General features: G+C 37.3%; 1 non-coding gene across 1 annotated transcript; it reads left to right on the forward strand.

The window, feature by feature from the left end:
- The first annotated feature begins 21,911 nt into the window (after positions 1-21,911).
- Positions 21,912-22,018, forward strand: LOC141662216 (small nucleolar RNA R71). The gene has a single exon (XR_012550340.1). It is a non-coding gene; the product is annotated as a small nucleolar RNA R71 (small nucleolar RNA).
- The last annotated feature ends 1,618 nt before the right edge of the window (positions 22,019-23,636 follow it).

The following is a 23,636-nucleotide window of genomic DNA, read 5'->3' on the forward strand; positions in this document are numbered from 1 at the left end:
GATACTGCAAACTCTGATGGGTTAAACTCTGATGTTATTGAAACTGTGGTGACTACGCCAAAGGAAAATGCACATGTGCAGGGGGAGCATATTGAAGATCCAACCACATCTCAAGAAGCATCAGAACCTAGAACAGGCTCTTCAAGTTCTGATTCATCAAGTTCTGATAGGCCAAGTTCTGATAATTCTGGAAACTCAAATTTTGATTCATCAAGTTCTGATGGGCCAAGTCCTGATAATTCTGGAAACCCAAATTCTGAAGAATCCAACTCAGAGAGCATGATTTCAGGGGGAGCATCAGATAATGTTGATGGAGACAGCATTGATCATGGGGGAGCATCCAGTTCTAGAGATAATCTTCCATCTGCAAGGAAGTGGACTAAAGCACATACACCTGACTTGATTATTGGAGATCCTGAAGCAGGTATTAGAACTAGAACAGTAACATCAAATGAATGTCTCTATAATTCTTTTCTTTTTCAGGCTGAACTAAAGAAAGTGGAAGAAGCTCTTCAAGATGCTTATTGGGTGCAAGCAATGCAGGATGAGTTAAATGAATTTGAAAGAAATAAAGTCTGGACCCTAGTGCCAAGACCAAAGAACAGATCTGTTGTTGGTACAAAATGGGTGTTCAGAAACAAAACTGATAGTGATGGCAAAATTACAAAGAATAAAGCAAGGGTGGTTGCAAAAGGATATTCTCAACATGAGGGAATTGATTATGATGAAACATTTGCTCCAGTTGCTAGATTGGAAGCCATAAGGATATTTTTGGCTTATGTTGCTCACAAAAAGTTTACAGTCTTTCAAATGGATGTAAAAAGTGCTTTTCTTAATGGAGAATTGGAAGAAGAAGTATATGTTGAACAACCTCCAGGTTTTGTAGATTCAAAATTAACTCATCATGTCTACAGACTTGATAAAGCACTTTATGGCCTTAAGCAAGCTCCAAGAGCATAGTATGAGACATTAGCTCAGTTCCTTCTGGAAAGTGGATTTAACAGAGGGACTATTGACAAAACTTTATTTTATCTCAACCATGGAAAGGACTTACTTTTGGTGCAGATATATGTTGATGATATCATTTTTGATTCTACAAATGACAAACTTTGTAAAAGGTTTGCCAAGCTAATGCAGTCAAGATATCAAATAAGTATGATGGTAGAACTTAGCTATTTTCTGGGCCTTCAAGTCAAGCAGAATGAAGAAGGAACTTTTATTTGTCAATCTAAGTACACCAGAAATTTGTTGAAGAAATTTGGAATGCAAGATTGTTCAAGTGCATCCACTCCTATGGCCACTGCAATAAAATTGGATAAGGATACTGGTACAACAATAGATTTTATTGATTATAGAGGTATGATTGGCTCACTACTCTATCTAACTTCAAGTAGACCTGATATCATGTATGTTACCTGTCTTTGTGCAAGATTTCAAGCAGATTCAAGAGAACCTCACTTAACAGCTGTGAAAAGAATTTTCAAGTATCTTAAGGGTACAGCTGATCTGGGATTGTGGTATCCTAGGGAATCAGACTTTAAGCTAATAGGTTACTCAGATGCAGATTTTGCAGGGTGCAAAATTGACAGGAAAAGCACAAGTGGAAGCTGCCAATTTCTTGGAGACAGATTGGTTTCTTGGTTTAGCAAGAAACAAAAGTCAATTTCCACATCAACTACAGAGGCAGAGGACATTGCTGCAGGAAGCTGTTGTGCACAGATTCTTTGGATGAAGAATCAGTTACTAGATTATGGGTTAGAATTTTCTAAAATTCCTATTTACTGTATGACAAAGCACATCAGCATTAGGTACCATTTCATAAGGGAACATGTGATGGAAGGTACAGTGGAATTGCATTTTGTTCCAACATATCAATAACTAACAGATATCTTCACAAAACCACTATGTGAAGCTACTTTTACAAGATTGGTAAATGAACATAGAATGGTTTCAGGTTCTTTCTCTAAATCTTTAGTTTATGATCTGATACATCAGCCTTTATGATCAGTATTTACAGATATTACTCTCTTTATGTAATCTGTGCTTAAATTGAAATTTACCTAAGTGTTGATTGTTGTCTGATGTGAATTTCTAAACTCTGATAGTGACATGAATGTTTCTGTAACTATTCAATCCAATGAGGATAACGGTGCTAGATGCTGACCTAGTAGTCTTTAATATACTAAAGATCCCATGTTTAAAGTAATTGTTTATATGGAAATCTTTTGACACAAACAAATTCTGATATTGAACTTGGTTAGGTTTACTTTGTGTATCTTATTACTAAGTCAAAAACTATAATAATGCTTCTTATCTGTTAAGTTCTGATGTTAGTAAATCTTATGGATGTACTAAGTGCTGATAAGCCTCACTTATCAAAAGAAAAAGAAAAGAAAAGAAATAAATATCAGGTACTCCTTTGAGATCTTGAGAAAAATGTATGTGGAAGGGAAGACCCAAGTGCATTGCTGGTATTAAGTAATATGCATTAGAAAAGCAAAATAAAATTTTCTTGGTGACTTTTCACATTCTCTGATTACTGGAGAAATACTCTGATAATAGAATAAATTCTGATAAGCAGTCGTGACTCACTTACACTGAGAAGCCACTGTAAAAAGGAGTTTCAAAAGATGCATAAAATGAGCACAAAATAGTTGAGGTGGACTCATGCATGAACTTATTCTATAGTAAACTTCAGACTAATGACAGATTTTGAGCAAAGTTCTTAGTTATGCCTTATTTCTAAGATGTACTGAAGTGAATCAGACTTTACTCTTTGTCTGACATTTAGCTTAAAGCACACACTTACACTCCATATGAATGATGAAAATTACTATGGTGATCAATGTTATTTTAGATGAACAGTTTAAGTGTCAGTTGCATAAATTCTGAGGACAAGTTCTGATGGAAGTTCTGATGATTAAGTTCTGAGGAAACCATATCAGTATTTGTGTGAAGAATTACAGAAATAAACATTCACTTTTGGAGTTAAGAAGCCATATTCTGATGACTTTTAAATTCTGATAATAATCAAGTTCTGATGCTTACGTGGCAGTATTTATTTACTTGATTTATTTTTAAGTCAATACTTGAACGATTATATTTTATCAAAATATTGGATTTTATGAGATAAAGCAGTCATAATCATTTGTTTCGTGGGAACAGTTTTTTTTTGAAAAAACTGAATGTGCATATTAATCATTACTTATTTCCCGTGCCCATTAACTTTTGTTTTAACTTCTGCATGCCTGACAGGTGTAACATCTGTTCCACTTCTCCATAACTGTTGTCACGTGGGGTGTTTAAATAAAAGAGATATAAGATTTTCAAATCTTTCATTTACATTTCTATTCTATTCACTCTCTCTTTTTCTTATTCTCTCATATTTTCTGACGGTTTACTATACCGACATTTTATCAAACACTTTTCAGGCATTCTAAATTCTCACTCATTTTCAATGGCACCCAAGGATATAATCTTTGATGGAGCAAAGTTCATCCCCAATAACTATGCTGCCATTCTCACTAAGAGTGAAGCTCCTTCGGAACTTCATTTTATACAGGATTTGTTTGATAATAGTGAGATTGGGTATGCTCTGACTCAACCTCAATCTATTTCTGGAAAACAAGTGCTGAAATAGATATTCACAACTTGGTTGTGCCTGAGGTTCTGTACTTGGAAGCTCCAACCATTCCTCAACATACTCCACCAACAACACCAATTTTAGATGCTAATCTCAATGCAAATATTCCAACAATACCTCTTCTGAATCTAGATGATGAAGTTCAGATATTAGGTGAGCATCAGAATTTGGATGTTGATCAGAACTTAGAAAATGATTTTTAAACCTCTATAGCCTCACACACTATCATTTTATCAGAGGAAGCTGATTCTGTAGGCTCTGTAAGTTCTAATGCTGCAAATGTTGACACTACTGGTGAAGCTGCTATAAATGAAAATGCTGATGCAACTGGTCCTTCAGGACATGCACCTCTACCAGCAGTTAATAAAGCTAATTTGATTAAAAAGTTTGTAAGAGGGGATGCACTAGTACCTTGGAGTGAAACTCCTAGAGGAAAGGAATGGATCAAGGAGTGGAACAAAGTTGATTTTGTTCCTACTGAAAAAATTCTTGCTGAGCACCTGGCTAAAGCTGATGAGATGCTACTGAATGATGACTTCAAAGCACAGCTCAGAGTTACTGTATTGAGTACGAGGCACCTTCAAGGTCAACACTCAATAACTCAAGCCAAGGTGAACAAAATTCAAGAAACTCTGATTTAGCAAGACATGAAGGTCAAATTGGAAAAGAACAGGTTTTTTAACCAGCCTTTGATCGTATTGGGTATATTGAGAAATCTCAGGAGAAATAACAAGCTCAGATTACTGAAGTACTGAAGAATCAAGCTTCTCAACAAGTTCAACTAAATATAACCCAATCTTCAGTGGAATTACTTCTCTCTATCCTTTTACCTGATGATGCCAAAAAGGGGGAGAAAGTGATTAAGTCCAAATGCAAATTTGATTTAGCACTGAAGAAAAAGGATGATAGAAATGATGACCAGGGAAACTCTGAAAGGGGTAGAGGTCATGGTCAAGGCAAAGGCTCTTCATTCAGGAAAGCAGGAACTTCTACACAGAAATCAAGTTCTGATGCTGATAGAATAATAAGTTATGATAAGCAAGTTCTGACTAAGCCTGATGTTCTGATACAGGGTGAAAGTCAAGAATCATAGAAGTTTATGCAGACACTGAAGCTTAAGGGGAAGGAAACATCAGTCTACTATCAAGACCCCAAGTTACAGAAGCTGGATGAAGAAATTTCAAAAAGACTATTTCTTAAAGACAATCCAGGAATGGACTTTGAAAGTCTGAAGAAAGAAGAAGCCATATTTAAAGCAGAAAATGTCAAATCAAAGTCTAAAGCTCAAGTTATTGCAAAGAAACCACCTAAGCCTAAGGGCATTGTGATTAAAGAGAAGACAAACTCTGAGGCAATCAAATCTGAATCCAAAGCCAAATCACAGGTGGAAGTTGATCCTAGATCCAAGGGCAAAGCTAAAGTTGATGAACCTATAAAGGTATATATGCCAATTATGGAACTGGAAGCAAAATCTGATGAAGATACTAGTCTGATTTTGAAGAAAAAGAAAATTCAAACAACCTCTGACATAGCTCATATTGTTCAAGATCAGGACTTAGTAAATTATGATATTATAATTAAGCAAGCAACCTCTGACAGAGCTTAAGTTGGCTTGATATCAGAAGATAAAGGAAAGGAAAACTCTGACATTGCTCATGTTAAACCTTCAAAAATTCTACTACCTGGGTTTACTAAATCTCAAGAATCTACTCAACTTTTGAAGACTACATCAAGTAGTTTTGAAGCAAGAGTTATTAAAGCAAAGGAAGCTAGAGATAAATCAGGATTGGGTAGTTCTAAAGAAAAGAGAGTAAATAATACTACCTCTGATCCAACTTCTTTGAGTGAACCAGGAGTAGGAACAACTCCTGAAAGATTGAATCAACTGGAGTCTGTAGAAATGGTTTACCGCTCTGTATTGAAAGAAGATATTATGTTATATTTCATGACAGATGGGAGGGTATTCCAGATTAGAAAGAATGCTATTCGTTTGAAGTATTTTCAAGAATTGCAACATGTGCTATTTCTACTTCAAGTGAAAAACAGTTCAACAGATGGTGCTGCCAGTTACTTAAAATCTGATATTCAAAGGCAGAAGAAACTTTACTCTGTAAAGTCTAACAGGCCATACTATCCTAAGTACAGAGCTCACAATGGTGATATAGTTGAGATGAAGCCTAATACCGCCAAATTCATCACTACATTTCTTGGTATTAAGGGACTTGAATTCAATCTAGAGTCTGATAAAGCCTATGTCATCAGACTAGATCAGGATATAAGGAAAGCAAATGGCTGCTATCTTTCAAATAGGTGAAGATACAGTTGAACTTAAAGATGCAAAAAGGAGGATGAAGAATGAACTTGAATATGATGAGAGAAGTCTGTTAAGGAACTATCTCAGAACAACTCCTGACATTAGAGAGATTACACACTGAAGCTAAGTCAAGGACTGCAACTGTTAAATTCTGAAGGTTATACAGGTTAAAGCTGATATCAGACTTTAAGGATGGTAAAAGTTATAAAGACTGTGAGTTGTAGTTACTTAGTCAAATTCTCATATGAATTTGTACTTAATGTTTTTGACATCATCAAATATCTATTGAACTTGTATATTATGCTAATTTATAAGTTGGGGGAGATTGTTAGATATATTTGTGATGTCATGTCTAATAATGATTAGTGTTTAGTTTTCAGATCTTAACTAACAGGACAAATCAGGACTTAACTGGAAATTAGTACTTATACTGAAGTCAGAACTTAAGATATCAGAACTTAAGTTATCATAACTTATGATATCAGAAGATATTTATCAGGAGAAAATATCAGGACTTAAGAAGACATTCAGATGAGGAAGAGGACTGATTGAAGGAAAGAAGATTAAGGCAAACACAAGAAGAGATATGCATGGAGATAAATTCTATGAAGAATAGAATACTTGGAAGAAAAGATAACTAGTTGATATATTTTAGGATGCAGACTTATGTTCGATATCAATTAGAAGATTATCTTGTAACTGTGTGTCTATATAAATACAACATAGGGTTTACACTACAAGTGTTATCTTAATCGAGAATATTATTCATTGTAACCCTAGCAGCTCTCGTGATATTTGTTCATCACTGAGAGAGAACGGTTCCATTGTAATACTGTTTCATTAATAATATTATTCTGTGTTTCATACTTGTGTTCTTATTTCGATTTGATTGTACTAGACACTATATTCGACCCCCTTCTAGAGTGTGTGTGACCTAACCCCTTGGAGCTTGCCTGAAACCATAGAGAGCTTTGAATAAAAAGTATACAAAGTAAGCCAGATTCGGATCTTCAAAACCTGTAGGTTGTTCCACATACATTTCCTCTTCTAGCTCCCCATTCAGGAATGCATTCTTCACATCAATTTGATAAACTTTGAAATCTGAATATGCTGCGAATGCCAGAAACATCCTGATTGCCTCAAGTCTAGCTATTGGTGCATAGGTTTCATCATAATATATACCCTCTTCTTGAGAGTAACCTTTAACTACCAGTCTGGACTTGTTTCTCGTTACAATGCCATCTTCATCTAACTTGTTTCTGAATACCCACTTGGTGCCTATCACTGACTTGTCCTTTGGTCGGGGTACCATCTTCCATACCTTCTGCCTCTCAAACTGATTGAGTTCTTCTTGCATAGAAATAACCTAATCTGGATCTTCAAGTGCCTCATCCACTTTCTTAGGTTCCATATATGAGAGAAACCCTGAAAAGTGACATTCATTCTGTGTGACATGTCTAGTTCTCACTCATGTGTCAGGATCACCAATGATCAGTTTAAAGGGATGGTCTCTGTTCCAGACTCTTTGTCGAGGCAGATAAGATCTTGATATTTCCCCTTGTTCAGCATGATATTGAGTTTGAATTGTAGATCCTCTTCTTGCTCCCCCTGAGTTGTTGCCACCATGACTTGATGATTCTGATCTTTGAGTAGTAGTTCTTGAAGGGGATCTTGTATGATTGTCATAATCATTGTTTCCACCATTACCACAACTTGATTCAGGATTAGAATTGCCATGTTATATAGGTATAACACTAGCAATCTCAGGTTCTTCTACATTCAAAGGATCGTCTAAACCCTTTTATCTTTGCAGGCTTGTTAACTTGGTGTCATCGAACGTTACATTAAGTCTTTCAATCACCTTCTCATCATCATTCATATAAACCCTATAAGCTTTAGATTCCAGAGAGTAGCCAAGAAATATGCCGTCTTCTGCCTTAGCATCAAACTTTTCCAGATGCTCATTTCCTTCTTTTAGCATAAAACATTTAGCCCCAAACACATGAAAGTATTTCACTATTGGTTTCTTGTCAGCCGTAATCTCATAAGGAGTCTTGTCATGATCTTTATTAATCAGGGTACAATTTTGAGTGTAACACGCTGTGTTGACAGGTTTATCCCAGAAGTAGGTAGGAAGTCTTGATTCACTTAGCATAGTCCTTACTGCTTCAACCAAGGTTCGATTCTTCCTTTCTACTACTCCATTTTGTTGGAGTTCTTGGGGCTGAGTACTGTCTCGAAATACCTTTCTATGTACAAAATTCATTTAAAAATGCATTCTTGAACTATGTTCCATTGTCTGATCTGATCTTTCTGACATGTAGTTTCACTTCCATCTCAATCTTATTTATATGATCAACTATCATCAATGGTGATTCATCATTTGATTGTTAGAACAACACCTATGTGTACTTGGAGTAATCATCGACTATCACTAAAGCATATCTTTTCCTTGATAGTGACAACACATCCAGTGGACCTAATAAATCCATGTGAATTAACTGAAGAGGTTCAGTTATGCTTTTCATTTCCTTGCTTCTGTGTGATGCTTCCTTTGACTTCCCCTTTTTAAATGCTTCACAGAGTCCTTCTTTACAGAATTCCATCTGTGGTAGTCCTCTCACCAATTCCTTCTTACCCAGATAGTTTATTGTCTTGAAGTTTAAGTGCGAGAGCTTCTTGTGCCATAGCCAACTTTGTTCTGATGAAGCTTTGCTGCAAAAACATCTCATTACTCCATCACAGGTAGACTTCAAGTCAGCTACGAACAAGTTAACTTTTCTTACTCCCTGTAAAGTGTTAGTCGCTAAACACACGCTAAAATTCACGCAAGTGTACGTGTTCGCAAGTAATATAGAATTATTTCTAGTTCAATCCCACAGAGACTGATTTAGGTTAACCTTGTGATTTATGCACTTATGCAAGAATGATATTGCTAGTTTTCAATGCTAAGACGAATAACAATTTGGGTTTTGATTATAATACGATTAACTAAAGATAGTTATACTAAAGAACATTAACTAAAGAGAGTAAATAGAGTTGAATAATATATGACACAAACATGGGATTCTAACTTCATTGAGTACTTCATTCAATAACCTTTCCGTTCTTAACCTTAGCCTGTAATGGTGATGACACTAATCAAATAACACGCTGATAAATGCCAACTTTCGTTGTACGAGTACCATCTACCAGACATCCACAAAAGAGATAGAAGCTGAATAGAAACCAATTATATTGAGACCCTATATGTCTATAGAATTTGACAACATAACAGTTTAATGCACAAGTTATCTATCGTGATTACATAGAGCAAGTAAGATGGTTAAAATTACCTACGAATCATGCATAACAATAATACATGAACCTATGCTAGCATGACAAGTTCTAAATCCTGAAATTCACTTTCGCTTCATTAAGAATTAACACACTATCTTATAAGTTCATGACGCTCATAAGATGAATAAGCACAACCAATACTAGGTTATCATACAATCACCACACACTAAGGCATCAAAACAAATTAACTAAAGAAATCCATAAATAAATCCGCTAGAACCCCACGATAACGATTAGCCCATAATTGGACTCATCATCAATGTGGGTTCCGATGAAAGCATTGTATAATAAACGTAGTCTTTATACTTAAATAAACCAAGTACAAAACACAAGTAAAGGTTCCAGAATAAGAAAACTAGCATCCAATGTTACAAATTAAACAAAGAATCACAAGAATAAACTAGATCTTCTTCGCCTTGGTTGAATTGTGCTCTACGGTCTTCTTTTTTCCTTTTCCTTAGCTTTGGTATGTCTCTTCTTATGCAAAATGTCTTTATTAATGTATATATATGCTGTAGAATTGACTAGGGCTTCAAACTCTCAAAATCATAGTAGAAACAGAATTTTGCTACCCCGACCTGGCATGGCCGCACGCTTGACCAGCCCAGGGGCGCTGAATTTCTGATCTTTAGGCACGGCCGCACGCTTGACCGGCGCGGGCGCGCCGTCCTCTTGAATAAAATTCTGAATTCTTTTCTTCTTCTTGCTAATTCGAGCCGACCTTTTCACGAGCCTTGATTCCAACACCATCCAAAGACCACATTAGCACTACAACCATGCTACTTTACCTGATTACTTGTAAAATGCCTGCAATGCAAAAATACTACAAAAACACGTAAAAACACCAACAAGTTGAGTACAAAAACACCAATTCAAAGATTTACAGAGCGTAATAAAGTGTCAGAAATGCCACTCAACATACCCCTAAACTTGAATCAATGCTTGTCCTCAAGCATAAACAGACTCAAAGAATAAGAAATAAAAATGCATGAATACAACTAAATGAAGGCAACGATCCCCAATAGAATAACTAAACAAATCAACAAGCAACATCTCAACAAATGCATTTATTCGCATAAAGACCAATCAAACCTCACAAATCAACCTACAAACCAGAGACGTGCGTGTGTGCAACTGCTTACAGGTATACTACCGCAACTAGATCAATAATCATGACTCACTACTCATCAAAGTAATCACAAGGTTATAAATAGAATAAAAGCTAGACTCAAAATAACTCATAACACTTCAATTCTTATTATGGAGTTTTATATGAATTCATTCTTTTATTCACAACAAAAAAACAAGTATGCTTATTTGACCGTGCAATGAGTGCGGTCCACAAAAGACTTATACAATAGTACCCATGTAGCGAGCGTTAGGTTAGCGGATCCCGGACTATAAAAGCCTTAGGTCACTAGGCACAAAGTCCCCTAAGAACTTAATAACTCGAGTGCTAAAGAGCCCACTCGTAATCAATTATACATAACATTTATTATTTTTTTCTTTTTCTTTTTTTTCCTTTTTCTTTTTCTTTTTCTTTTTTTCCATAAATTTTGAACGAGTGTGTTTCGCTCCATCTCGCTCAACCCTAGACTACTCATATAAATATGAGCCGGCTACTAGCCATTTGACACCTAACCACAACAACTAGCTATGAAATCCAATTTTCTCTAATTTTAAAACAAATCCATGTTATTCTATTATTAAGAGAATATCCTAAATTCTAAATATAAATGAGCGATTAAACCTCGACAAACAACAAACCATGATCATGATCTAGCACTCAAGCAACCTATAAGACTTAGTGAAATAAAATTGTCTCTATCATGCAAATCAATTCGACAAGGCTTAACATCACTAAATACGGCATCACCACACTAGCATCAATATCACAAGTCAATCGGAAAAATCATCTAAGGGATCATGTTATAATGCAAATGCATGAAACTATATGAACAACTATCATAAAAACTACCAAAAATAATAATAAAAAAACTACATGGCAAAATATACAAATATATGCACTAAACTATCATAAATATGAAACTATATGTGACTCACACAACACATACTCGTTCAACTACTACCCCCAAACTTAAAATATTCACTATCCTCGGTGAAGGTAATAGTAAGGAATCAGGAATACCTACTCGAAATCAGGATCATCACCCTCAACGGGTGGTGTATCAGGCATGTCTGGAGGTGGATACACGGAGTCCTCACCAAATACTGGCCAGTGGGATGTCAACACCTGTAGCTCTGAATGCAATCCCAAGTTCCTGGGTAAGATCACGTGTAAATCGATTATGGATTATGCATCGCATCCATCCTCCTCGCTAGACGCCTATACTGCGTCGTAATCAAACCAGCTCCAACATCTGCTCTTACTTCCTCATCATGCTGCTGCTGTGATCCCGAAGGACCATCCTCATCTCCCAATTGAGCTCTCCATGATGCTCGACGAGCCTGCGAAGTCCCACCAGCATAAGTCTGATCCGTTGGCCTTCCACCTGGTAGATGGTCATAAGAATAGCCAAGCCCCTTAGGATCGGGCTTCCCATCATACAACTATGTCATGTTCAGCAGCATCGAACTGTCGATAAGAGCACTGAGAATCTACAGCTGCTCATGTGCGGGCCAATGAACATCAACTGCCACACACAGCTTCGTCACAATGGACGTATAGGGTATATAACCCGTAGTACCTCCTCTCAAGAACCTCAAAATCCCCTGGTAAATAACTATCCCCATATCCACATAATCCCCCTGAAGAATATCCCACAACTGACGAGCACATTCCACAGTAATCTCATGCAAATGATAAGATGGCATGATGTTAGCACAAATAAACGAATTCCAAGCACGTGGAAACATGTTCATGCATGAGGCAGGGAACGTGGAATAATCAGTCGTGCCCCTCTTGAACTTCCAATGAGTCTCAGGAATATATAAAGTAGCAACAATCAGATCCAGATCAAAGTCCTCCGGAGTCTTATCATTCCAAGTGTCCTGACCGGGCTTCCTCGCGGGCTGTTCAATCACCCTCTTTATCGCATCAGCACTATACTCCACAGTCCCCTTACCAAAGTGAATCTATTCTTCTTCGCCTTCGCATTAGGATAGAACTCTCGAACAATACTCATGGGCACAACAACGGGTTCTTTACAAAAAGGAACCCAACCCATCTCCAGAATCATCTCCAATAACTTACCATCCTTCCCTGATGGAAGAAACCCTCGCTCCTTCGCTATAGGCTTCGAGAGAAGCCTCGTGTACTCCGCTTCAGCCTCAGGAGTTGAAACCTCGGCCTCACATCACCTGCACTCAAAGAATCGACGGTGTTGCTGCTTACTTGAGTTCTTTGTCTCTTGGGTACCATTAGGATTGAATAAGAGAGAATAAAAGTTAAGTGTTTGAGAGAGAATTATGTTTGAGAATTTGAGAAGTGGTGGAGAAGTTTGTGTATAAGTGTATGTATATATAGAAGGTAAGAAGATAATTATATATAGAATAGAAGTGGGAATTGATTATGGGAATAGTGGGAATAATGGGTTTGATTTGGAGAGGGAAATTTGGGATGTGGAAGAGTAAAAATCGGGTGGAAATTGATTTTCTATTAAAAACCCCAATTTTCTCTTCATAAACAGCTGTTTATTTTTTTCTGATTCAGGACCCCAGCGCGGCCGCACGCTTGACCAGCGCGGGCGCGCTCACCTTCTGCCAAATCGGCGCGGCCGCGCGCTAGATCACCGCGGGCGCACTTGGTTTCTGGAATTTCAGCGTGACCGTGCGTTAGATCATCGCGGGCGCGCCCAGCTTCTGAAGTTGGCCCTGAAATTTTCTATTTTTCTAATTTGTGTGTGTTTTTCTCTTTTCTTCTTGCTTCCTCTACCTACTAATGTACAACAAACATGGGTTGCCTCATAAGAAGTGCTTGTTTTACGTCGTTAGCTCGACGTAGAAATGCGAGATTAAACGGACAATAAAACGGAACTAACCACCTCACGGTTTGCCGTGTCACCATAGTAATGCTTCAACCTATGACCTTTTACCTTGAATGCTTGGCCAGGATCATTCTCAATAATCTCCGCCGCTCCATATGGAAACACAGTTTTGACAACAAACGACCCTGACCATCTTGACTTCAACTTTTCAGGAAAAAGACGGAGACGAGAGTTAAATAAAAGAACTTGTTGCCCCGGCAGAAATGATTTGAGCACTAGACCCCTATCGTGCCACATCTTGACTTTCTCCTTATATATTTTGTTATTTTCATAAGCTTGATGTCGAAACTCGTTGAGTTCATTAAATTAAAGCATCCTCTTCTTTCCAGATGCATCCAAGTCCAGATTCAACATCTTCAAAGCCCAATACGCTTTATGCTCTAGCTCCACCGGCAAATGACACCCCTTACCATAAACCAACTGAAACGGAGACATTCCCAATGGAGTCTTGTATGCTGTTCTATACGCCCAAACAGCTTCGTCAAGCTTCAAAGACGAATCTTCTCTAAAATACGCTTGATCTCTCTGTTAGATACCTCAGCTTGACCATTCGTCTGAGGATGATAAGTCGTAGTAATGCGATGGTTCACATTATACCTCTGCATCATAGCAGTGAACTTGCGATTACAAAAATGCGACCCCTCATCACTGATTATGACTCTTGAAGTTCCAAATCTTGTGAATATCTGCTTGTGAAGAAAATTAATCATTACTTTCGCATCGTTCATTGGAAACGCCTTAACTTCAACCCATTTCGACACATAATCAACCGCCAACAAGATATATTGATTGTTACAAGATGAGACAAATGGTCCCATGAAGTCAATTCCCCAAACATCGAAGACTTCAACCTCGAGAATCACATTAAGAGGTATCTCATCCCTCTTGGACATATTACCCACACATTGACATCGATCATATTTCAAAACAAACTGGTGAGCATCTTTAAACAAAGTCAGCCAAAAGAAACCTGCTTGAAGAATACGAGCTGCCTTCTTTTCTCCACCATAATGTCCTCCATAAGCCGTTGAGTGGCAATCTCGCAAGATCCCCCTATTTCACTTTAAGGAATACATCTCCTGATGATTTGGTCTACTCTTTGGCAAAAAAGAAATGGCACATCCCATATATACCACTTCACTTCATGCGGAAACTTCTTCCTTTGAGCGTATGACAACTCGGGAGGTATAATATTACTCATAAGGTAGTTCACAATGCCTGCAAACCACGGTTCTTCCTCTTGCACTCCAAACAACTGCTCATTGGGAAAAGACTCATTGATTAATGTCTTATCTAGTGAAGTTGTACTTGGATCCTCTAAACACGAGAGATGATCAATGACCTGGTTTTCAGTCCCTTTTCTGTCATTGATCTCTAATTCAAATTCATGGAGCAAAAGAACTGTAACACCCCCAGATCCGGGGTCAGGGATCCGGGTCATCACGGTCTTTCTTTCCACATTATCACTTCACTTAATTAATAATAAATAACCTTATGCTGTGACCCCACACTAACACACACCACAACCCGTTATAGTCTCAGAGATGAAATTGAAATAAGTACAAGTCCTTGAATCCACAATTAAAAGTTATTACAATCCAAAATGATTACTTGATAAATTTACAGTTAATTGCCATTATCTTCCACAAGTTATAATTATACATAATTGATTCTCAAAAGTAGAATGCCTGATCTACCAATAGATCTACCTCTGCAGCTATAGCAGCTACAACATCAACGGGAAGATGCGGGACGCTTCCCACGCACTTGCGTTGGGTCTGCTGGAGTCTGGCCATCTTTCCTAACTGTTGTTGTGTGATGAAGAAATAAAGCAAGAGTGAGCCTTACAGCACACAAGATAATATATAGTGATAACCAAAATACAAGTATCTAAATGGATACTTACTAGAATCTTTTATCAAAAGTAAGATAATTACTTACTGGATATAAGCTTAAAGGAAGATGAAGTTACCAAATACTTCACTATACTTATATCATTTATAAGGCTACTTGAACTACCACTGTTTAAAGTATTATAGGTTTAAAAAAAGGTCATCCCATAGATGAGACCACAAGTTAAGACTTGAATAGATTCAATCTTTGAAATATTATTGAATGAAATAAAGTTACGAGATACTTTATTTAGTCCCGATATATATCCACATATATATCTCTTAAACATTTCCTGGAACCTCTGTTATGTAAAGTATGAACAGAGTTTGTAACATCAAATGAATTTTGGAAAGGAAAATAATTTTGGCATAAACCCGATATCATGCTGATCAGGCAAAGATACCAATAAGTAATCTTTTCTACTAGTAGATGGACGAATTCCCCACTGGTCATCACCTTGGTCGCAATAGGACCTTATGCTGGACTGCCACTCAGCCACTTATGCATTTGATGGACTCCCACTGAGCCACTTACACTATCATGGACGCCCACTGAGCCCATGTTGCTTATGCCGACTCGATAGATGGACTTACTTCCCGAACGTTGGGTAAGTAATCAATTTATTTACCAAAACTGCAACCTTGTTGCGAATGTAAAATACACCACAGAGCCGGATTTCCCAGGTTTTGAGCGAGTATTTAAATCCCCTTTTTAAAAGGAAGATCTTAAATATAAAAATGAGTTTTGGGATCCGCTCTAACTTTTAAAAATCATTTTGAAGACTCGAAAACACTTTAAAGAGTGTTTGGAGTAATGCTGATTTAATGAAGTAAATCAGTCCCAATATATTTAGAAAATGGCTGAATATTATTATTTAAATAATATTCCCATAAAGAATAATTTTTATACAAATAATTGAAGTAGAAGTTGTAAGACTTATACTTGAAATGAGTATTAAATAACCAAAGATATACTTATACGAAAGTACTATCTTTATTTGAATAATCGAAAATAAGTTTGATTATCGAAACATTATTCTTTAATAAAATAAAGAATATTAATAAATAACAAGCGGAATCATAATACCTCGAATGAATATTATAAATAATATTCATTAAATAAAATAACAGAGTCATACATCCTCAAATGAATATTCAATTAATAATCATTAATAATATAACTGAGTCATAAGCCCTCGAATGAATATTCGAAATAATATTCAATAATAAAATAAAGGAGTCATAAGTCCTCGGATGAATATTCGAAATAATATTCAATAATAAAATAAAGTTATCGAATAAAATTTATTCGATTAATAGTTTTGAAAACTATAACCATATATATATATAAATATATATATAAAATCTACTCGGGATCCTCGACTCCCGGTTTTAGAAAATGTTTTCACCTTTGGGTCCCTATATTAAGGGTATATGCAAATTACTGCTATTCTCTAGCATAGGTATTATCAACTGAACCAACAGATATATATGGCAAGAATACGAAACAGGCATGCATATATATACCATATCAGCATGCTTCAATATATCGCAACATTTGCTAATTAACCAACATGCATCTATCACAAGATAATGCATATACATATATACATCATAACAACAGTATAACGGGTAGAAAACTTGCCTGAGCGACTGGGGGTGACGAATGGCTCGGGACGAGTCTGGTAACCTATAAACAACAAGTAAGTTGGAATTAAACCAATGTCACTTGTAATTCTATACTCTAACCAAATTAGACTCTAACGCTCGCTTTGCGCTTACTGATTCTCTTAAGTCACTCGAGTACCCTCGGCTCCACCATTTTTAATAAATTAACCATTACGAGTTTTAAGGCGATTCCTTCGCGAGTGTCTTACCAACTGCCTAACACTCTTACCATAATTGTTTCATACACTAATTAACCCTTTTTGGTCTTTAACCTATGTTTCAAAGTAAGGCGAGTGGTAACGGTTCGTTCGCGAAACGCCGTTACTTAAAACGATCGTTTCTCCTAAACCGTACATCGGAATCAAACGAACTACACATCAAAACGAAGCTCGTAACATGAACTGTCTAAAAATGACAATGGTCATAATCTATCAGGGAGTTCTCGGGTCCAAATGTTATGAACAAAAGCAGTCTAAAGTAAATCGGACATTACGACGGCTATGTTTACGCGATTTCCCAATTTTAAACCATTCAAAAACCATCACAATTCAACCTCAATCCATTCATACAACCAAAGTCCATCCTTATCACATCATAACAGCCCCAATCAATTCAATATTAACATTTATACTTATGCTTAAGCTTGAATTTAACTATACTTAAGTTCTTTAAACCAAAACAACAAGATTCACCATTCCATTTCACTACCACTCCAACCCAAACTCTAAACCACAAGCATTAAGCTACTATATCACCATAACAATCAAAATCATCTTATTATACAAAGGAATCTAGGGTTTGGAGATGATATACCTTCCTTGAATTGGTGGGAGTAGCTAGGAAGCCTTAAGAAGCCTTGAGAAGTCTTAGGGATGCTTGGATCTTAAAGGAAAACAAGAAAAATTCAAGTTAAAAACTTTGAAATTACTATTCATTGTCTTCTTCATTGATTTATTGAAGAAGATTGAGAATGAATGGGGTGCTTAAACTCATGATATAGCCATAACTATGCATAAGGATGATTAGGGAATTATCTTACCAATTTAGGAAGCCTTGATCTTGAGTTTTGAAATTTCTTGCTTCTTGAAAATGAAAAAGCCGAGAGCAAGCTTTTGTTGAAGAGAATAGATTTCTTTTGTTTTGATGAAATGATTTGTTTGGCTTGGTTGGTTGAATATTTGATTTGTTTTTGGTTAATTACCAACTTAACCTTGATTTTGTGTGGTTAATATTCCACCACATTTCCTTCCTTCCCATGTCATGCTTATGTCATGCTATGATGTCATCTTTCCCTCCTTGTCCTCTTTTCATTGGTTGGGTGACATCATCCTCTCTAATCCCTTTGATTAACTTCCTAATTGTTTGCCTAATGACCGCTGATCTGTTATACGGTTCGCTTAACTTTCGTTTTCGTTTATCGATTGAGGGATCATACCCGGGATCTTATTACTTAGGTTCTCTTAACCTTTCTCAATATATTTTATTCCTTTTTTGATCCTCTCTTATAATCCTTTAATTTAAATCCTTTTTATCCTGTTACCTTATATTCAATTCTTTCCGTATCTAGTGGATTTCCGGGAAAAATCAAAGTGTTCGGAATTGGATTCTGACGATCTTAACATACACTTATATACCATATAGAGTACTAATAAAATCTCAGAATATCCATAACAGAACCCCTATATAGTGTGGCATGAAAAGTTTTCTCATTCAGCTAAAATACTATTCATAAGGGTTACAAAAAGTTGAAAATTTTGGGGGTTATTACAAGAACTCATCTAATCAATCTAGGCTTCGAGTCTTTCTTTGAGACGAGATATCGAATTGCAGTGTGATCAGTGAAAACTGTCACCTTCGTCCCAAGCAGATAAGATCGAAATTTCTCAAAACCATAGACAATAGCCAACAGTTCTTTCTCCGTAGTAGTATTAATTCAGTTGAGCACTATTTATAGTCTTACTAGCATAGTAGACCACATGAAATATGTTGTTCTTTTTCTGCCCATGAACTGCTCCAACTGCATAATCACTCACATTGCACATCATCTGAAAAGGTTCACTCCAATTAGGTACAGATATGACAGGTGCCGTGATTAAATTCTTCTTTAAGAACTCAAAAGCAGCCACACACTCGTCATCAAACTTAAACGGGACATTCTTCCCCAGAAGCTTGCACAAAGGTTTAGAAATTTTTGAGAAGTCCTTGATGAAACGCCTGTAGAAGCCCGCATGACCAAGAAAACTGTCAACCCCCTTAACAGAAATTGGTGGGGGAAGAATTTCGATGACCCCCACTTTGGCTTTGTCCACCTCAATACCCTTACTAGAGACCTTGTTCCCAAGAATAATGCCTTGTCGCACCATCAAATGATATTTCACCCAATTGAGAACCAGATTAGTCTCAACATACCTCTTGAGAATGTCGCCTAGATTCTGCAAGCACTCAGCAAATGAATCACCAAACATAGAGAAATCATCCATGAACACCTCCACATTCTGACCAATCATATCAGAAAATATAGCCATCATGTATCTCTAAATTGTGGTCGGTGCTCCATATAGTCCAAAAAAACTCTCCGAAAGGCGAAAGTTCCAAAAGGACAAGTAAAGTAGTCTTCTCTTGATCTTCTGGAGCAATGCAGATTTGATTATAACCAAAATAACCATCTAGAAGACAGTAATACTCATGCCCAGCCAATCTGTCAAGCATCTGATCAATAAATGGCAGAGGAAAGTGATAATTTCTTATGGCCTTATTCAGCTTCCTGTAATCCATGCAAACTCTCCACCCTGTGACTGTTCGAGTAGGAATGAGCTCATTCTTCTCATTTGCAATGACTGTGATACCTCTTTTCTTAGGTACACACTAAACTGGGCTCACCCATAAACTGTTAGAAATTGGATAGATGTTCCCTGCATCCAGCCACTTAAGAATTTCCTTCTTCCCAACCTCCTTCATTATCGGATTTAGCCTTCTCTGTTGCTCAACAGTAGGGTTGCTTCCTTCCTCTAGAAGAATTTTGTGCATACAATACAAAGGGCTGATTCCCTTGATATCTGCTATAGTCCAGCCAATTGCCGATTTAAGTTCTCTAAGAATTCTCAAAAGCTTCCTCTCATCGCTACCTGAAAGGTCAGATGCAATAATCACAGGAAAAGTAGATGTATCACCTAAAAATGCATACCTTAAATGTTCAGGTAAAGGCATAAGCTCAAGAGTAGGAGCTTCCTCAATAGATGGCTTGAGGTGCTTGGGATCTTTGTTCAACTCCTCCATTCCCAAATATTTAAAAGGCATATCAGTCTTCCTCTTCCGAGAGAAGCATTCAGAAATTGTAACCATTTATCCCCTTCATCATCTTCACTATCGGAATTCCCCAACAAGGCCTTCTCTAAAGCATCAGATCTTAGCAATTGATCAAGTTCTGATGTAACCATAGAATCAACCAACTCCACTTTTAAGCACTCCTTATTTTCCGTAGGGATTTTTATGGCCTGGAACATATTAAAAGTTACATTCTGATCCATCACTCGCATGGTGAGCTCATCCTTCTGCACATCTATCAAGGTTCGACCAGTAGCCAAGAAAGGTCTTCCCAAGATTATGGGAATCTTCTTATCCTCCTCGAAATTAAGAATTACAAAACCAGCAGGGAAGATGAGTTTATCCACCTTGACCAAGACATCCTCCACAATACCTCGTTATTGTGTAATAGAACGGTCGACCAACTCCAAAGTCATATAAGTAGGCTTTGGATCAGGAAAGTCCAACTTCTTGAAGATTGACAAAGGCATCAGATTGATGCTAGCTTCCAAGTCACATAGACACTTGTCAAATGACACCTTTCCAATGGTGCATGGAATAGTGAAGCTTCTAGGATCTTTGAGCTTCAGAGGTAACTTCTGTTGTAGCACAACACTACATTCCTCCGTGAGAGCAACGGTCTCTAAGCCATCAAGCTTCACCTTCCTAGAGAGACTACCTTTCATGAACTTCGCATAACTAAGAATTTGTTCAAGAGCTTCAGCGAAAGGTATGTTGATGTGAAGTTTCTTGAATACCTCCAGAAACTTCTCAAACTGTTTATCCAGCTTTTTCTTCTATAGCCTCTTAGGAAAATGAGGTGGAGAATAGATCTGTTTTCCCCTGTATTACCCTCAGGAGGAGTGTGCTCAACAGTAGTCTTCCTTGGTTCCACTTATGCTTCCTTCTGCACTTCTTCTTTTTCAGCCTCAACTTCAGATTCTAGAGTCTTTGCTTTTTCAGGATTCGCCACCTTACCAGACCTCAATGTATTTGCCTTAACATGCTCCTTAGCTTCCTTCTTTCCTGGAACTTCAGTATCGCTTGGGAGCGTGCCAGGTTGACGATTCAATAACGCATTAGCAATTTGCCCAATCTGATTCTCCAAGGTCTTGATAGACACATCTTGGCTCTTACACATGAGCCTCAACTCCTCCAATTCAGATTTTTCATTAGCTTGCGGTAGCTAGTGAAGTTGAAGTTGTTGTGTAGGGGCATATTACGGTTGCAAAATACCAGGAGGGTTATACGGCTTTGCTGTGTATGGATGATAAGATTGTTGCACCGCATTCTGATTATTACTCTAGCTGAAGTTAGGATGATTGCGGTTATTTGGATGATAAATGGTTGAAGCTTGTTGCTGTGATCTCTGAAAGTTGCTCACAAATTGAGCTGATTCACTAGAAATAGCACACTACTCTGTTTCATGTGCTCTCGCACAAAGCTCACAAATACTAGAGATTTGATTAACTCCATAATTCTCCAAATAGTCCACTTTCATCGTCAACGCTTTAAGTTGGGCAGCTATAGCAGGTGCTGCATCCAACTTCAGAATTCCTGCTATATTGCCCTGAGTTAGCCTTTGAGAAGGATTCTGGTATTTATTACCAGCCATCAGTTTGATCAATTACTAAGCTTCACTGTAGCTCTTAGCCCACAGGGCTCCTCCTGATGCTGCATCGAGCATAGTTCTAGACTGAGCGCCCAAACCATTATAGAAACAGTTTATAATCATCCAATCAGGAATGCCATGGTGTGGGCACTTCCTTAGAATCTCCTTATATTGATCCTAATCCTCGCACATATATTCTCCAGTTTGCTGAGCAAACTGAGTAAGAGCATTCCTGATTGCAGCAGTCTTCGCCATAGGGAAGAATTTAGTGACAAACTTTTGAGCAAGATCCTCCCATGTAGTGATAGACCCTGGTGGAAGAGAATGTAACCAGCACTTTGCTTTATCTCTCAGAGAGAATGGGAAGAGTCACAGCTTGATAGCATCTTCAGTCACCCCATTGAACTTGAAAGTGTCACAGATCTCGATGAAATCCCTGATGTGCATGTTGGGGTCTTCTGTAGGAGAACCCCCAAACTGAACTGAGTTCCGTATCATATAAATCGTGCTCAACTTGATCTCAAAAGTGTTAGCCGAAATGGCTGGTCTAATGATGCTCGACTGAATATCATCGATCTTAGGCTAAGAATAGTCCATCAGAGCCTTAGGATTTTCTGCTTGATCTCCCATCACTACTAGAGCTGGTTCCTCGACATTCTCTTCTTCTGCTACTTTCTCTTCATCCTCAAAAAATTCCCTTCGAATCACTACAGCTTCTTCCTCGACTTGATTCAGAGTTCTTTTATGAGCCCGTGAACGCGTATGCATACACGCTCGCTAGAGTACCTGAAACATGACAAAGAAAAAAGTAGGTAAGTAACAATGTCCGAGTCAATGAACTTTAACGATCACTGATGACGAACACATAAACTAAAAGTTAACACTGCAGTCCCCGGCCGCGGTGCCAAAAACTTGTTAGTCGCTAAACACATGCTAAAATTCATGCAAGTATACGCGTTCGCAAGTAATATAGAATTATTTCTAGTTCGATCCCACAGAGACTGATTTAGGTTAACCTAGTGATTTATGCACTTATGCAACAATGATATGGCTATTATTCAATGCTAAGATGAATAAAAAATTGGGTTTTGATTATATTACGATAAACTAAATATAGTTATACTAAAGAACATTAACTAAAGAGAGTAAAGAGAGTTGAATAATATATGACATAAACATGGAATTCTAACATCATTAAGTACTTCATTCAATAGCCTTTTCGTTCTTAACCTTAGCATGTAATGGTGATGAAACTAATCAGATAACACGAAACTGATAAACGCCAACTTTTATTGTACGAGTACCATACTACTAGACATCCACAAAAGAGATAAAAGTTGAATAGACACCAATTATATTGAGACCCTATATGCCTATAAAATTTGACAACATAACAGTTTAATGTACAAGTTATCTATCGTGATTACATAGGGCAAGTAAGATGGTTAAAATTACCTACGAATCATGCATAGCATTAACACATGAACCTATGCTAGCATGGCAAGTTCTAAATCCTTAAATTCACTTTCGCTTTATTAAGAATTAACACACTATCTTATAAGTTCACGATGCTAAGAACAACTCCAATGGTGGATGCCAAGAGGGGTGCCAACGCCATGTGGCATAACGTGGCTTGGCACTCTTCTTAGCTCTCCATTGGAGTGTTGGGATGCCATTGGGGTGCCAAGTGAGTTGGCATGGGGTGCCAATTTGGGGTGCCAAAAGTTGGCATCCCATAAAGTAAGGTGCCAATTCCTTTTATGGTCCCCTTTGTGGTCCAAATAATGATAAATAATTATATTACTACTATATTTATATTTTATATTTATTTTGATAAGTTTGTGAAGTTTGCATCTAG

Source organism: Apium graveolens, chromosome 5, assembly GCF_009905375.1.
Source record: "Apium graveolens cultivar Ventura chromosome 5, ASM990537v1, whole genome shotgun sequence".
Classification (NCBI taxonomy): Eukaryota; Viridiplantae; Streptophyta; class Magnoliopsida; order Apiales; family Apiaceae; genus Apium; species Apium graveolens.